We start from the raw sequence: 15639 nt of genomic DNA, 5'->3' as shown, positions 1-15639 counted from the left end.
AAAAAATAATAAAAGAACTTAGTACGTCCATGTGGGGTACTTAACTTCATCTCCAATCAGGCTTTTAAATACTTGTCTTAATTGTATTCATAAATGTAATAAATTCTCAAAACTACATCATATTACTTTGGCCCAAATGTCCCTGCAAGCATAGCATTAAAAATACAGCATTATATTATTGCAGATCAAAGAAGAAAAGCTGTGGGAACAGAAAACATGATGGTCCACTAAATTAAATCAGGTACAAATCAAGAATCTGTTTTGCCTTTCTAATCAGATAAAAAAAAAAAAACTTTAATATTAGCATTCAATCTTACAAATATGATTCTGGGTGGATTTACATATACAAATATATACAAATATGAAACATTTTTACAAAAATAAAAAATACTTAATTATCAATTATTTGAGCATTACACATAATGAGCCAAACATTAGATTTTTCTTTTATTATATACTTATTTATTTCTGTCTTCTTCAGAGTAGGCGATAACTTAAAATGATAAGCATGGTGGATTGTGTTGCCTATACCAAAAAGACAAAAAAACATTTTTGTTTTGTCCTGCTGAATCTTTGGTTGAAGTCGTTGAAAAATTGAACTAAAGAAATGCAAAAAGATGAGTGAAAAGAAAGAAACCAGCACTCACTAGTCTCTTATAATGGTGTATTTAAGACGTGTTAGACAGTGGCGTTTCTGGGGTGTCTCTGCACACACACTTGTGTGCATTGTGAAGTACAGCTGGGTTATCAGAGACGCTCAAAAGGAGGCCTTTTGATCTTTGGACCAGTGGCTATCTGCAGTGGCCTGTGTTTTCCTGTGCAGCCTCAGCCACACTCCAGGCCTCTGACAGGCCGTAATGACAGGCGAGAGAGAAGCGCGGCCGACTAGCAACCCATTGCTGATAGGGGCACAGGGGCCTACTGCTATCTGCTGTAAAACACCATGCCGGCCAGACCCACACAGCAGATAACCACTTCATAAAAAGCTGATTGTCCCATGTCTGACTTCTCAAAAGAGTGTACACTCCAACAGAACCAGCTTCAAAGCCACAGCAACAAGGCCACGACCACACAAACAGATCTGTGGGCCATAACAACGTTGCATCACACATCTGAATTTAGAATTTCATTTTCTTTGCTGCAGGGTGGGGCTTGCAATTTTGGAGTAAAACATAGCAATAAAATTGAGCATCCACATGTAAATATGCACATATATCTGACTATTTTTGAGGCTTAGTCATGATTTAATCTTTGTGTGTTTACAAAAACGGGCCAGCAGTTGTGCATACATGATTCAAAGCTAAGCTGGAGAGAGACACAGGCAATGTAATACAGAATTCCCCGTACTCCTGCTGATGTATACTTAAATATATTTTAGTTTATTTCAGTCATCTGGATAATAAAGTAATAACATGCAACATAGTAAGTCATACAAAGTAGCAACAATGTAAATGGATCAGAATGAATGACACAGAACTGAGAGAGCTCTGTCTCTCTCACTCTTAGTGCTGTAGTAAAGCAGTCGTGCGGCAGAATGACATCGGCAGAAGGGAAGAGCAGGTCAGGAGTTCATGCGGTACACCAGAGAGATCTCTTCATCAGAGTGGCTGACAACCTGCCGCAGCCTGCATTCCTCATTCTTCACACCCCTCAGCTTGAGACCTTGCTCAATTAAATAATAAACGCCTGCCAGAGGATGAGCAGTGCAGTGAAAAGTCAATGTCCAGGACTGCACCACATGGCCCACCCCTCTGCCCAGATGTGCCTGGTAAAATTTTCCGTGTTTGATTTTGCAGCTCTTCTGAATCTCATCTGAACTACTGAGCAATGAGTAGATGATGTTCACATCAATGACCGAAAAAAAAAGAGCAAAGTAAAAACCGCTAGTGTTTTTCATTACGCTAGAATCTGTGTGGATTTGTCCTCTCCCAGCTGCTGAAAAATGCAGGCCTGTTTATCTCACACTGCTGTGATTTAAGGATTTAATGTAGCGTGCGTCCACCTTTACAAACAAGCCTCGTGTCAGACGGGCCAGCTTTCCACACGCACATCACAGGCATTGGGATGAACATTACCTGGTCTCTGGGCTACCACAGCATGAGACAACAACGCTAACACCTAAATGAGCAGCCGGCTCACATGAGGTGAGATTAATTCAATTAGATTTTATTATGGGGTCATAAATGAGTTCGTGTAAATGTGTATTTATGACTGGAAAAGCACATTTCAAGTCTGGTAATGATGGTCACATGCTTTTGAAATACGACTTGTCGGCTGGTGGAAAATCCAGTGTGTAAATCAAAAACTGACGAGAAAAATTCTGCTGTCATTTTTAGCCAGCATGGACTAAGTCAATGGACTAAATGTGTTTGAAATCAGAGAGCATAGCCAGTACTTATCAAAGTTCATTGGATCTGCTGGAGTGAGTGTCCTCTTTTAAGTGTCCATGTGAGCTAACTCGCCAGATAAGCAAAACACTGGGCACTTCTGCTGGCTTTAGTTCTGTTACCTCTGGCTTTCCTGTCTGTGGCCTCTCTTTATAATCTTTCACATAAAGGTTATTCTAAAGTGCTACTCCTCTCTCACAAAGACACACACACACACACGCCATCAAGCACTCCCGAGACTCAAGACTGGCAGGACCACAGGCACGGGTATCACTGCCGAGGTTGTATAGACTAGAAATCTCCCAGAAGTGTTTAGCAGTGTTGTGCAAGTGTTAATGTATGTGTAAGCTCTAAGGATTAACAGCATGATACGCAGCATTGAGGAAGTTTTTTCTCAGAGACACCAGGCTCCACCCTTTCGTTAGACTGCACATCGGCTATTAAATAATTTAAACTCCTCAATACACTCTTTTCTCTTACCCGCTTTAGCACTGAGAGTGTTAGTAATCCCACCAATAATCACACTGTGCTTTCCCTTATATTCCCCCACACACAATGCCTTTCCAATCCTGCACACTTTTCTCACAATTAGACTTAAACCTTTAATAGCACCGAGTGCAGTGTAGGTCTGAAGCAGTGTGTGTGGCATGTATACACCCTGATCCCATTCAGCCCTTAGTTGGGTGTGAGAACTTGCATCTCTTAAAATGGGTAGATCAAAGTGAAGATAAATCCTGCTTCATGCCACTTCAGGTGATAAAGACTTGTCATTTCACAGTGGAAAAGGTGTGCAAATAAGAATAGGAGCCAGTCTTGTCATGTCACACTGTTCTGTTTCAGCTCCTAAACTTTTTGTGTGGATTAAGCAAGGCATGGGATTTTTGATTTAGAGACTACATGTCTGCATTCCTCCGGCTAGCTGTGAAAGATCTAAAACATATCCAGGCCTCTGAGAAAGAGACAACACAGAAGCATGACTCACTGTGAGAAATGGGGAATCAGTCAAACCACAACTGAGCCAGCACAAAATGGGTGTGAGCTATGAGACACAATGTTATATAATCAGTATCAGTGCTTTCACTTGGAATCAGAAACAGAAACACTTGGAGAAAAGTCACATTATAAAATAAATATAGCTACAAACAACTAACTAATGCAAGTAAGCATTTAGAAATGCATATGAATATGATGTGTATATACCAAACAGCTAAAACATTAAAACCACTGACATGTGACATGAGTACCATTGATTATCTTGATAATGTGGTACTGGAACTCAAATTTGTTTAGATGATTTTGTTTTTTAATTTTATGTGTTTAAAGCAGAAAAAAATGATTGTAAGAATCTAAGCAACAAAGATCTAGGCCCAAACATGATACCTAGATAACTGGGAACAGAATGTCTCCAAAACATCTCTAGTGAAACATGTCTGGTGTGCGATGTTCAGTAACTACCAAAAATGGCCCAAAGAATAACAACTGGTTCTCAGGCAACAGGGTCATGGGCACACAAGGTTTACTGATACCCATGGCAAAGGCTTGCCTGTTCGGTCTGATCGCAAAGAACAAATGTTATATCAAATGTTGATATGACATAAATGTGTCAGTACACAGTGCATCTCAGCTTGCTGCATATGGGGCTATATAATCACAGACTCCTCAGAGAGCCCATGCTGAACCCATCCAATGGAAAAAATCACCTGCAAGAGTAACATGAGCAAAACTAAACCAGAAATTAACCAATGGAAGACGCTCACCTGGTCTAATAATCACATCTTTAACAATGTTAACCGTCTGGGATGGGTGTGTTCCCGTTTACTTGGGGAAATGGAAAATGCAACCTGGAGGAAGCAGTGAGAAGCTCAGGTGCAATGTTCTGATAGACAACATTGGGCTGTGGGATTCCTGTGGATGGTCCTTTGGAAAGTACCACCTACCTATACATTGTCGCAGAACCGGTACCTCTTCATGGCAACACTATTTCCTAATGGCTTTGGTCGGTGGGTTTCAGCAAGATAATGGCACACTTTAAAAAATGTTGAGGAATGGTTTGAGAACAATGACAATGAGTTTAAGGTGTTTACTTGGCCTTCCCCAGATTTGAATCTTATCAAATATCTGTAGGATGTGCTGGACTAACAAGTCTGATCAATAAAGGCTCCACCTTGCAACGTATACAGCTTAAAGTATTTGCTGCTAACGTCTTGGTGCCAGATACCACAGCGCACCTTCAGAGGTCTTGAGGAGGCTTGACAAGTCAGAGCTGTTTTTGTGGCACCAGGAAGACCCAATGTTAGACATGTTATTTTAATGTTATGGCTGATTGCTGTATAAAAACACATTTCTTTCTGAAGTGTAAATGACCTAACAACACTAAACTTTGGACACACCCAAACGAGTATGCGGATGTATATACAAATTCGTTATGGAAATAGGTTTGGTAATGACTCACATTGACGTACAATAACACTTAAATAAACATTCACATTCCCAGCCAGATGTCTGTCAACTTTTTTTTTTTTTTTAAAGAAATACAAGAATTTGTTTGAAACTCTTCAAACAAGCTTTTAATGTCATAGAATCATAGCCATAAGCACATAAAAAGAAATCAACTGATCATAGATGAGCATTGAAGCTCATTTCATCTACTTTGGAGTAAAAATTGGATTCAGTACTATGGATGATCAAAGCAATGTGGGTAAGTCATGATTAATAGGGGTATAATTCCTGCGGGTATTCCCAGTCTCAAACACGTGCCCCTGAATTAAACCCTAATAAGACCTTTGGATAGTGAGAGAAGACCATCTCTAAGCACCATGCTGCATCAACCACTGATAAAAGCAGGAGAAACAAAAACTGTAAAACTACAATAGAATGTAACAGATCATATTATTATCATTTTAATACGACTGTTGAATACTGAATTGTGGTTGGGCCAAAGGTGGTAAGTAAACTTCAATAAGCAGACCTGACATTTAGTTTCCTCAGTATAAACTTGGTGGAGGCTCCAGATAAACAGATAAAACCATGTGTAATCACTGATATGACTATTTAGCATTAGCATTTAGCAGTTATCTGTAAAATATATTTTTGTGGTTCTTTGGAAAAAGGACAGCGTGCATGTATTTTTTTTGTGCTAATTTTAAGAAAGAAAGAGAAGCTGGTGAGGGAACAGCAGGTGTACAGATATCATAAATTGTGTGTTAACAGGTTCTAACTTGATTTCTAGACATGTATGTAATGTAGTTATCTGAATGTTTCATATTCGTTAACAAATTGTTATGGAATGTGAAGAAAATAACACCTACAGCATTATGAGGTCAGCCCATTATTATTTTCCTTTAATAGCATGGTATGTAGAATTAGAATAGAATAAAATAGAGTAGAATAAAATAGAATAGAATAGAATTATTTTTGGTCATTGCACAGAGTACAACAGAATGTAATTCCACACTAATAGCTAATTAAATCTAAATAAATTCTGTCTCATATGTGACAGCACTAGGTTGGTTAGGGGTGGGGTCTGACAGCATTAATAATAAAGACAGTCTTGGCCTCAGAACTGATTAAAGGGGAAAGTTATGCTTGACACAGAGCAGACTCTGTCGAGTATTGTTACTGACAAAACGGCCCAGTGCTTTGACAGCTCTGGTGAGGAGTGCATTCTCTGAAGTTCTGCTTTGAGGAAAAAGTTCATAAACACTCACATACATATGTAGACACAAACACACAGCACCTTAAAATGCCAATCAGTCCAATCTTTCACCACCACTGATACGAAGTGTGAATATGCTGTATAAACAAACTGTAAGTAGACACTTGCGTGTTTGCCTTGATCCCAGCCTGCTCCATTCATCACAGCTCCTATATTAAGCTTTTCCAAAGCTAACCATGGATCAGTACGTGCATGCCCCTTTAAATAAGTCCTTTAAAAACAATAACACAAGGTACAGCTAATAATGGAGACGAGTGAAAAGTTGCTTGTTGCAAGCATAAGCAGCAAGGCTCCTAATTGACATTAAAGAGGATTACATTACATAGAAACGTAACGAGTCAGGCCTTGTTTATACTGAGACGTTAATGCGTTTCACAGCTACTTGAGTACTTCTATTTTCCTGACAGGCTGGAGCCCACTCATCACCACTCAGTCCTGCAGGACCAAATACCAAAGTAAAGACCAAACACAGAGATCAGTTCTATTCCATACAGAGACTAAACCCGGAGATGACACTGAGCGTGCACACTAAATATTAATATGACTGCATTACCTTAAACTCATTAACATTTAAACCGCGCTGTGCTCCGGAGGTGCCATGCACGCATATCCAACCCAACCCAGCGTGTCATCATCACACAGAGTGTCAGAATGAGTCTCTGGTCTATGAGAGATGCATGAAATCTGGGGCTAAAGGTCAGGATTGCCATTAATCCAACTGTGTCCTACTCCAACACAGTCCATCTATCAGACCCATGCTGCAGATCATAGCTGAGCTGCAATGCTGTCAGGGTCTGTCCATAAATGTGTGTGTTTTTTCCTGCATTATAGTAGTGTTTTTCCATAAATTAGACTGTTGATGTACAGCAACATTTACATTTTCCTTGTGAAGGTTGCTTGTGAAGGCCGACTTATGTTTGGATTTTTCACCTTTAAACCAGATGCAAATAGACAAAGTTTAAAGAATTAAAAAACAACCCCAAACACTTATGGCTTATTTATGCCTATACAATGAGGGAACACAGAAACTTGCACAAACAAAAACAACTGTCACTCATTTGCTCATCCTAAAAATTGGGAGAAGACGTTGTCTAAAAAGCATTACTTAATTTCCATATAAAACACAAGTTGCTACACTTGTCACTTTAAAAGATGTGCACAAAACACACGGTCATAAATTTGGTGTCATATTATGTAGTAATGTCTAACACCCCCCCAACTCTCTTGAGAACAGACACACTCTCAGAGAGACCACAGCTCTTAGACAATCAGGCTCCTCCAAACCACACAGAGACATCAGCTTTAGCTTGACCCCTCAGCTAAGGGAGAAAACTGGCTGCCAATATGTGACTGACTATTGAATCACACTCATTTAGGAATAACCTCTGTCCCTCTTCCTTGGCTGTCCCTATCGCACTCCCTAAATTTATTTCCTCTCTGTTTACTCCAAAGCATGTCTTCATAGTTCACACTACTATCCGGGAAATGACCCAGTAAAAACATAAACTAGCCCTGCATTCTGTTTACTGTTGCTCTAACACATGCCAAATAAATAGTGGGGCATTATTTAGATCTTCTCATGCAAGCTGAAATAGGAAGGAAGTCCCCAGGATACAGCAGGGGCTCCAGGAACATGATTTCATTTGAGGCCATGGAGGATGGTGAGCAGAGGACGAGGCGAAGGGATTTCAGACACACATGGCGACTGCAGTTCCTACGTCTGGATAGTTAACCAGGTTAGTGCTGTGCAGGCAACAATTTGTTTCATGTCGTCCAGCGGAAGAGTGAAAAAATGAAGCTGTTTGGGGTACGCAGGTCTCAGCTGGTGGTAAGACAGAAGGTGAGGGCAGCCCCTCCCTCTGACACGTTCATCTGCTAGGCTCTGGCCTGTCAGGCAGCATTATTTTTCAAGCCATGATGTGTGGTACTGAGCTCGCACCACAGGAGAAAGTGATCTGACTGATTGGAGCTGGTGTTAAACCTGACTGGAGCATGTCTCTGACCACAGGGGTTTCAGATCAGACCCTGATCCTATCCCCATATCTGAGTCTGAAAAAAACAACAAAAACAAAACAAACAAACAAACAAAAAAACTAACCTAAAATGAGATGTTTGTGATAGTATATGTCAGTATATGTCAATCATATAACTATTACATCTATTAGGCCTGTATAAGTCAATACACATTTAACCAGCATGTCGGGAACAAAAGTCTCACCTGGTAATTAATGGAATGTCACAACTGAGGTGTGTGTGTGTGTGTGTTGTTTAATAGTGAAAAGTGGATCTGAGTATGCGGGTAAAGGAGCTTTTTCCGTCGGTTCCTCATGGGACATATCTGGGATGCAGAGCCTCTTATCAGTGTTTTTCTATGAAACCTACCGTAACTCTGGCTTTGCTGGTCCTAACAGAGCCTGCCGCTTTTAAAAAGAGCCAGTGCTGCTCAAGTGGAAAAACAAGATGTAGGCCTAATTAAAGGGCTAATTTGAGAAAAAAAAAAACCTTCTGCATACAATCGCTTACAATCACTTCTTGAGCTGTGCAGAAGTGTACAATTACAGGTTTAGAGGGAGGGAAGTGTGCTGGAGCTGGAGCTGAACGAGAGGCTGTGGAGTTTGATGTGGCAGCGTGTGGTGGTGTCTCTGCCATATAATAGCAAGTTTTCTGACGAGCAGGCAGCGTGAGCCAGAGCACCAGTATGTGTGTGTGTGTGTGTGTGTTTTAATAGTGAAAAATGGATTTGGATAGCAGGATAGCAGTAGAAAAGTGGATAGCAGGACATCCTGTAACCTGCCCAGAGGGAAGGCTGTGTCCATAGAGCAGAGGGCACGACAGCCTTAGCAGTGAGAGGACACCAGAGAATTTAATTTAGGCCATTCAAAATCTGTCAAAATCCCAGCTGATAATAAAGATGCCTTTAATCCGGAACACGCTAAACCCTCTTAAGCAGAAGTAATCTTACTACACAAGCAAAAGGTGTTGAGTCACAGTTAGGGTTTTAGGTTCTCACTGGTACTGAGGAGGATCAGATATGATCATGTATAATAAGCTAAGTGAAATAATATATAAAGCTCAATTCAGGCTTCTCTTTAGTTATCAGTCAAATAATATTACATTTTATTACTGCATTATTACATATTATTACAGATAACAGCATTTCTCTCATTAATAAACAATCTTTAAAGTCTCCAGAAGTCAGAGACAGATTTATTTTATTTACGATAACTCATGCACTACTTAACACTTGCCACAGGGATGTACTTTCGAAACGAACTGTTAAATTAAATAATGTTGTTATTTATGTTATTAATGTTGTTATAATGTTAAAGCACACTCTAGAACAATAGAACAGGGATGAACTTTCTCTAAGCCTTGTTTATATATATATATATGTGTGCGTGTGTGTGTGTGTGTGTGTGTGTGTGTGTGTGTGTGTGTGTGTGTGTGTGCTTAGAGAAGAAAGATAAAGACCAAACCTGACCACGATTATAGTACTTCACCACTACATGCAGTCAAGTTGAGAAAAAGGAAAATGACAGTAGAGGACAGGAAACGAAAAGATCTCGATCCAGGACCATTAGCAAATAATGTGAGAACACTCTCTCAGAAAACAAACAACTAGAATCACTTTTAATATTTATCTGATGGTTTAGTCTTTTTGCTCCTCTGGTACTTAGTGTGATTAACTGTAATTAGCAATGAGTGTTTAAATTACTGGTGTGTGTGTAGGTGCCAACATCAATGTGTGTTAATGAATGAGTCAGTGACACTGGAGCTGCATGTGGCCAAAATGAGAACCTCTTAGCCACCATGCGAGGTACCACAACTCCTCGCTCCAGTTACCTGCCGTAAAAGTGTCAAAGGGGTATTTTTATATGGCCGCACACATGCTCTTAGACACGTGCCCACATGCACATGCGCTTTCAAAATGTAACGGCGATATACGGCTGGAACGGGTAATAACCTTTCAAACAGATTTAAATACATGTAATATGCAAAGCAAAAGTAAATCTAAGCAGGATTTATGCTCCTCCATCCAATCGTGTGACCAGTAGGGAGAGTCTGTAGAGCATGGAGACGGACACCGGGTTTCAGACCGAATAACAGTGCACATAGCATTGCCCATTATGTAATTAAGAAAAAGACACAACTCAATTTGGACTGCTAAACTAATATTCAGGCAACAATAGAGATGTTAGACAAGGTCCCTTCGGTAGAACAAAGGGTCAAAGACCACAGACAGAATCAATGCTAAACAACTTAAAAACAAACCTGAATGGAGTTGCATTTAAAGCCACCTTGTTTACACGGAGACAGTCCAACTACAAAGCTACTGGATGTTCTGCAGCCATAAGCAAGTGGAATGAAAGAGGAAGAGGGGGGGGGGGGGAATGCTTCACATAAAGTTCCACACTGAGCGGTAATGTGTGCAGTGACATCTGGGACTGTAATCAGGCGTCTTCTTTCAAATGCTGCCAAACCAAACAAGGCAATAACAAATCCACTTTACAGATCATCGATCTGCCCTGGCTTTGGCCAAGCTAAACATGAGAGGACAGGAGTCTGGCTTTTAAACCTGGCCCCTGAGGTCACACTCTCTTTCTCTTTGACTCTCAACGTCCACATAACCTCTTTGGCTCACCCAAGTACCGGCTCACCCAAGTACCGGCTTACATGCACACAGACACAAACATATGTACGATGAACACGTGCAATCATATAGCCACTTATATAATAATGCAACAATATTTTGCCAAACAAACCAAAAAATCAAGCGTTTTAAATTTCCCCTTTTTTGTATTAAATGAAGCCAACCAGTCATGCAAACCCATCTGTTCGACCTTATCTTCTGGCATTAGCAGGTAAAATAAAATTGGATAATATGTGAGTATAAAGCAGAAGTAGATTAATAAAATTACAAAGACGGTAACGCCCTGCATCTCGGCCTGCATTCATTTACTGCCAGTTACAGTATAATTTTGCCTTTCATTTAGCTTCAGATACAGAAAGAGATAAACTAAAGCAAATAAACAAATATTGTTTTTGGAGGTATCGGATAATTTCAAAAGCATAAGGAATACTCTAGGTTAATATTCTAGGTTAAACCATTTCCAGATGGCAAACAGGACCAAGTGTGATGCAGGGTGGACGCGTCATTGATTTTCTTTGGGCGACACTTTATTGCGGTAATGAGGCTTTTGCACACTAGCAGGCCGTGCAGCATGTTTGTGCATATGCACTCACGAGATGGGGTAAAAGAGAGAGAAAGAGAGAGAGAGAGAGAGAGAGAGAGAGAGAGAGAGAGAGAAAAAAAAAGACTAGCTAATTTGATTTGAGAACAGCCAGACCAGCAGCGCTGTGATGCTTCAGACTCGGCACCAGGCGGCTCAATGGCTTCTACAAGTATACAAAGGAGTAGTACACAAAGGGTAAAAATGTCTCTTCCTAAAATTATATGCAGTCCAAAAGGCTCAGCAGATCCAGACCGCACACAACTCTCATCGAGACTGTAGATGAAGTATATGCCCGTAGAGAACAAAAGAGACGCATTAACAACACACAGAAAAGATGCGAATGCCAGCACTCATGCTGTGCTCTTGCTGCAAAGCTCTTCTACAAACTTTACTTTTCGCTACCTTTCACAAAAGGAATAGTTAAAAAAAATAAATAAATAAAAAAAAAAGCAGAACTTTGGACAGAACTGTGTTTGGGGTCCAGGATGATATCAGTCTCTCTACAGTGAGACGGAGACAGAAACCTATTTGATGGAAGTGGAGCTGTTGATGTGTCCTGCTGTGGAGCTCAGCAGGTTTGACCTTGGGCCAGAGTGTAGAGAAATCCTATATCAACAGGGTGATGGCACTTCTTACAGACGCTGGCTACGGTCAACTGGGCTGCCAGGACATCCTTTCTGCACAACGCTGGAACTACAGCAATGACTCAGTCACTGGGGATCCAAGATGCGCTCAGCGCCAACACACTTACACACACTTACACACACTTACACACACTTACACACACACACACACACACACACACACACACACACACACACACACACACACACACACACACACACATACACACATACACACATATACACACACTCACACAAGGGAGAATCAGATTCAGAATTAGATCTGATCCACCACAAAACAGCATGAGAGCAAGGCTTCTCCTGAATAAACCAGCTCCTGGATTTCTTCTATATAGGCTATAATAATAAGAAAAAGAAAAAAAAGAAGAAGAACAAGAAGAAGAAGAAAAAGAAGAAGAAAAAGAGAAGAGTGATTTACAATACACAACTACTAACAAATTATGTACAATATGAAAAGTACTTATTACAAATAGTAACAAACACAACATACCGAATAACTGCAAATATGCAAATATAAATAAAACTAAATATGCGTGTTTTATATGAGTTCAATTCACAAACTCTATAAAGCTTTTTTTGTATTTCTACAGTGTCTTGCTGTTTTAAATGAATTTGGTTTGATTGTCGATCATGAAATTGTTTCTTGGTTATATCATTGACTAATGGCCTCCTTACTAGTCACTTAGCCAGACTTTACCTTACCCAGACTTCCTTTGGTTGGCGATCTCTAAGCAGATTCACAACTATTCTTTCTATTTCTTAATAATGTATATAATGGTGATTTGTGAGATTATTATTATTTTTTTTTTACCAGCCCTGACTGATATTTTTAAGAACTTTGTCCCTGACATGTTTTTGTTCAACCATTCAACTAATTATGTGGCTTCTAATAGCAGCTGATTGCAGCCTAGACTAATTTCAGAGTTGCGTAGGTTAATATTTACTTTGAAATTTTTCAGTTACATATTAAATAATGTTGTTATTTATGTTATTAATCTTGTTATAATGTTAAAGCACACTCTAGAACAATAGAACAGGGATGAACTTTCTCTAAGCCTTGTTTATATATATATATATATGTGTGTGTGTGTGTGTGTGTGTGTGTGTGTGTGTGTGTGTGTGTGTGTGTGTGTGCTTAGAGAAGAAAGATAAAGACCAAACCTGACCACGATTATAGTACTTCACCACTACATGCAGTCAAGTTGAGAAAAAGGAAAATGACAGTAGAGGACAGGAAACGAAAAGAACTCGATCCAGAACCATTAGCAAATAATGTGAGTACACTCTCTCAGAAAACAAACAACTAGAATCACTTTTAATATTTATCTGATGGTTTAGTCTTTTTGCTCCTCTCCTCTTTCTACTTCCAGGGAAAAAATACAAGATGAGCTAGCTGTAGCCAGAGAAGCCAAATCAGTGCAGAAATCTGGTGGTGTGCTCTGTATTAAATGCCGAAGACCCGAGATGGTGCGGTCTACTTCCCACTGCAGAACACACATCAAAGACCGTGAGCTAGTGCGGCAGCAATGATGGAAAAACAACAACAGTATACACGGCCAGAGAAAATCACTGGCAGATTTGGACCAGGCCTCCTTCAGCCCTCTGCCTTGTCATTTTCAGTATTAGCTGTGGTCTGGGTGCTGAAATCTTACATTATGTGGGCAAAGATGCATGGGTACCCTTGCAAAGGGACTTTTGTGTGTGTGTGTGTGTGTGTGTGTGTGTGTATGTGTGTGTGAGACCAGCTGGTAGTGTGGTGAGTGTCGGACAGAGATCTATGCAACCGATGCGGTGCTGCAACTGTGTGGTCTATAACCTGCACACATCACACACAGATCTCACACACAGCTGTGTGCACAACCCCTGCAATTACCACACCATTTAGCTCAACATACTCTACATTTTCACTGTTTTTCTCCCAAGCATACTTTCTCTCTTACCACAAATAACATCAATGGTTTAAGTTTAAATTGCTACTAATACAGTAACCTGTACACATTATGGATTATTTTACTGTTTGGATTGTTATAGCAAAAAAAATGTTATAGCAAAAGCGAGAAAAAATAACAACTGAATTGATGCCTGCTAACATCTGCATCGGCGAGAGCAGGGTAGATCTCACGCACCATTTCCTTTCTACTGCATCTGGGAGAGAAACGTGAGGAGGCCCTTAAGCAAACCAGCTCCATCCTGCCCTTCCATTACATTTTAATGCTGAACCTGTCGGGTGTTCTGGGAGTGCTTGTTCAGAAGCCCATGATCATTAGGAATAATCGTGCAGACCTTCCTCAACCGGGACGCTGCTTAAAACACTTTTACACTGATTATAGCTGAGAACAATGTTAGACTCGGCTTTAAACATACAGTGAGGAAAATAAGTATTTGAACACCCTGCTATTTTGCAATTTCTCCCACTTAGAAATCATGGAGGGGTCTGAAATTGTCATCGTAGGTGCATGTCCACTGTGAGAGACATAATCTAAAAAAAAAATATCCAGAAATCACAATATATGATTTTTAAAGTATTTATTTGTATGATACAGCTGCAAATAAGTATTTGAACACCTGTCTATCAGCTAGAATTCTGACCCTCAAAGACCTGTTAGTCTGCCTTTAAAATGTCCACCTCCACTACATTTATTATCCTAAATTAGATGCACCTGTTTAAGGTCGTTAGCTGCATAAAGACACCTGTCCACCCCATACAATCAATAAGAATCCAACTACTAACATGGCCAAGACCAAAGAGCTGTCCAAAGACACTAGAGACAAAATTGTACACCTCCACAAGGCTGGAAAGGGCTACGGGGAAATTGCCAAGCAGCTTGGTGAAAAAAGGTCCACTGTTGGAGCAATCATTAGAAAATGGAAGAAGCTAAACATGACTGTCAATCTCCCTCGGACTGGGGCTCCATGCAAGATCTCACCTCGTGGGGTCTCAATGATCCTAAGGAAGGTGAGAAATCAGCCCAGAACTACATGGGAGGAGCTGGCCAATGACCTGAAAAGAGCTGGGACCACCGTTTCCAAGGTTACTGTTGGTAATACACTAAGACGTCATGGTTTGAAATCATGCATGACACGGAAGGTTCCCCTGCTTAAACCAGCACATGTCCAGGCACGTCTTAAGTTTGCCAATGTCCATTTGGATGATCCAGAGGAGTCATGGGAGAAAGTCATGTGGTCAGATGAGACCAAAATAGAACTTTTGGGTCATAATTCCACTAAACGTGTTTGGAGGAAGAAGAATGATGAGTACCATCCCAAGAACACCATCCCTACTATGATGCATGGGGGTGGTAGCATCATGCTTTGGGGGTGTTTTTCTGCACATGAGACAGGGCGACTGCACTGTATTAAGGAGAGGATGACCGGGGCCATGTATTGCGAGATTTTGGGGAACAACCTCCTTCCCTCAGTTAGAGCATTGAAGATGGGTCGAAGCTGGGTCTTCCAACATGACAATGACCTGAAGCACACAGCCAGGATAACCAAGGAGTGGCTCTGTAAGAAGCATATCAAGGTTCTGGCATGGCCTAGCCAGTCTCCAGACCTAAACCCGATAGAGAATCTTTGGAGGGAGCTCAAACTCCGTGTTTCTCAGCGACAGGCCAGAAACCTGACTGATCTAGAGAAGATCTGTGTGGAGGAGTGGGCCA

At 40.5% G+C, this 15639-nt stretch overlaps 1 protein-coding gene across 2 annotated transcripts in view; it reads right to left on the bottom strand.

Moving 5' to 3' along the window:
- bcas3 (BCAS3 microtubule associated cell migration factor) overlaps positions 1 to 15639 on the bottom strand; it is a 214935-nt gene that overhangs the window by 14185 nt on the left and 185111 nt on the right. The window lies entirely within an intron of this gene.

The sequence above is a fragment of the Silurus aristotelis genome (genome assembly GCF_946808225.1).
Source record: "Silurus aristotelis genome assembly, chromosome: 8".
NCBI lineage: Eukaryota > Metazoa > Chordata > Actinopteri > Siluriformes > Siluridae > Silurus > Silurus aristotelis.
The sequence above is the reverse complement of the archived record's forward strand: the minus strand, read 5'-3'. Positions and strand labels throughout refer to the sequence as shown.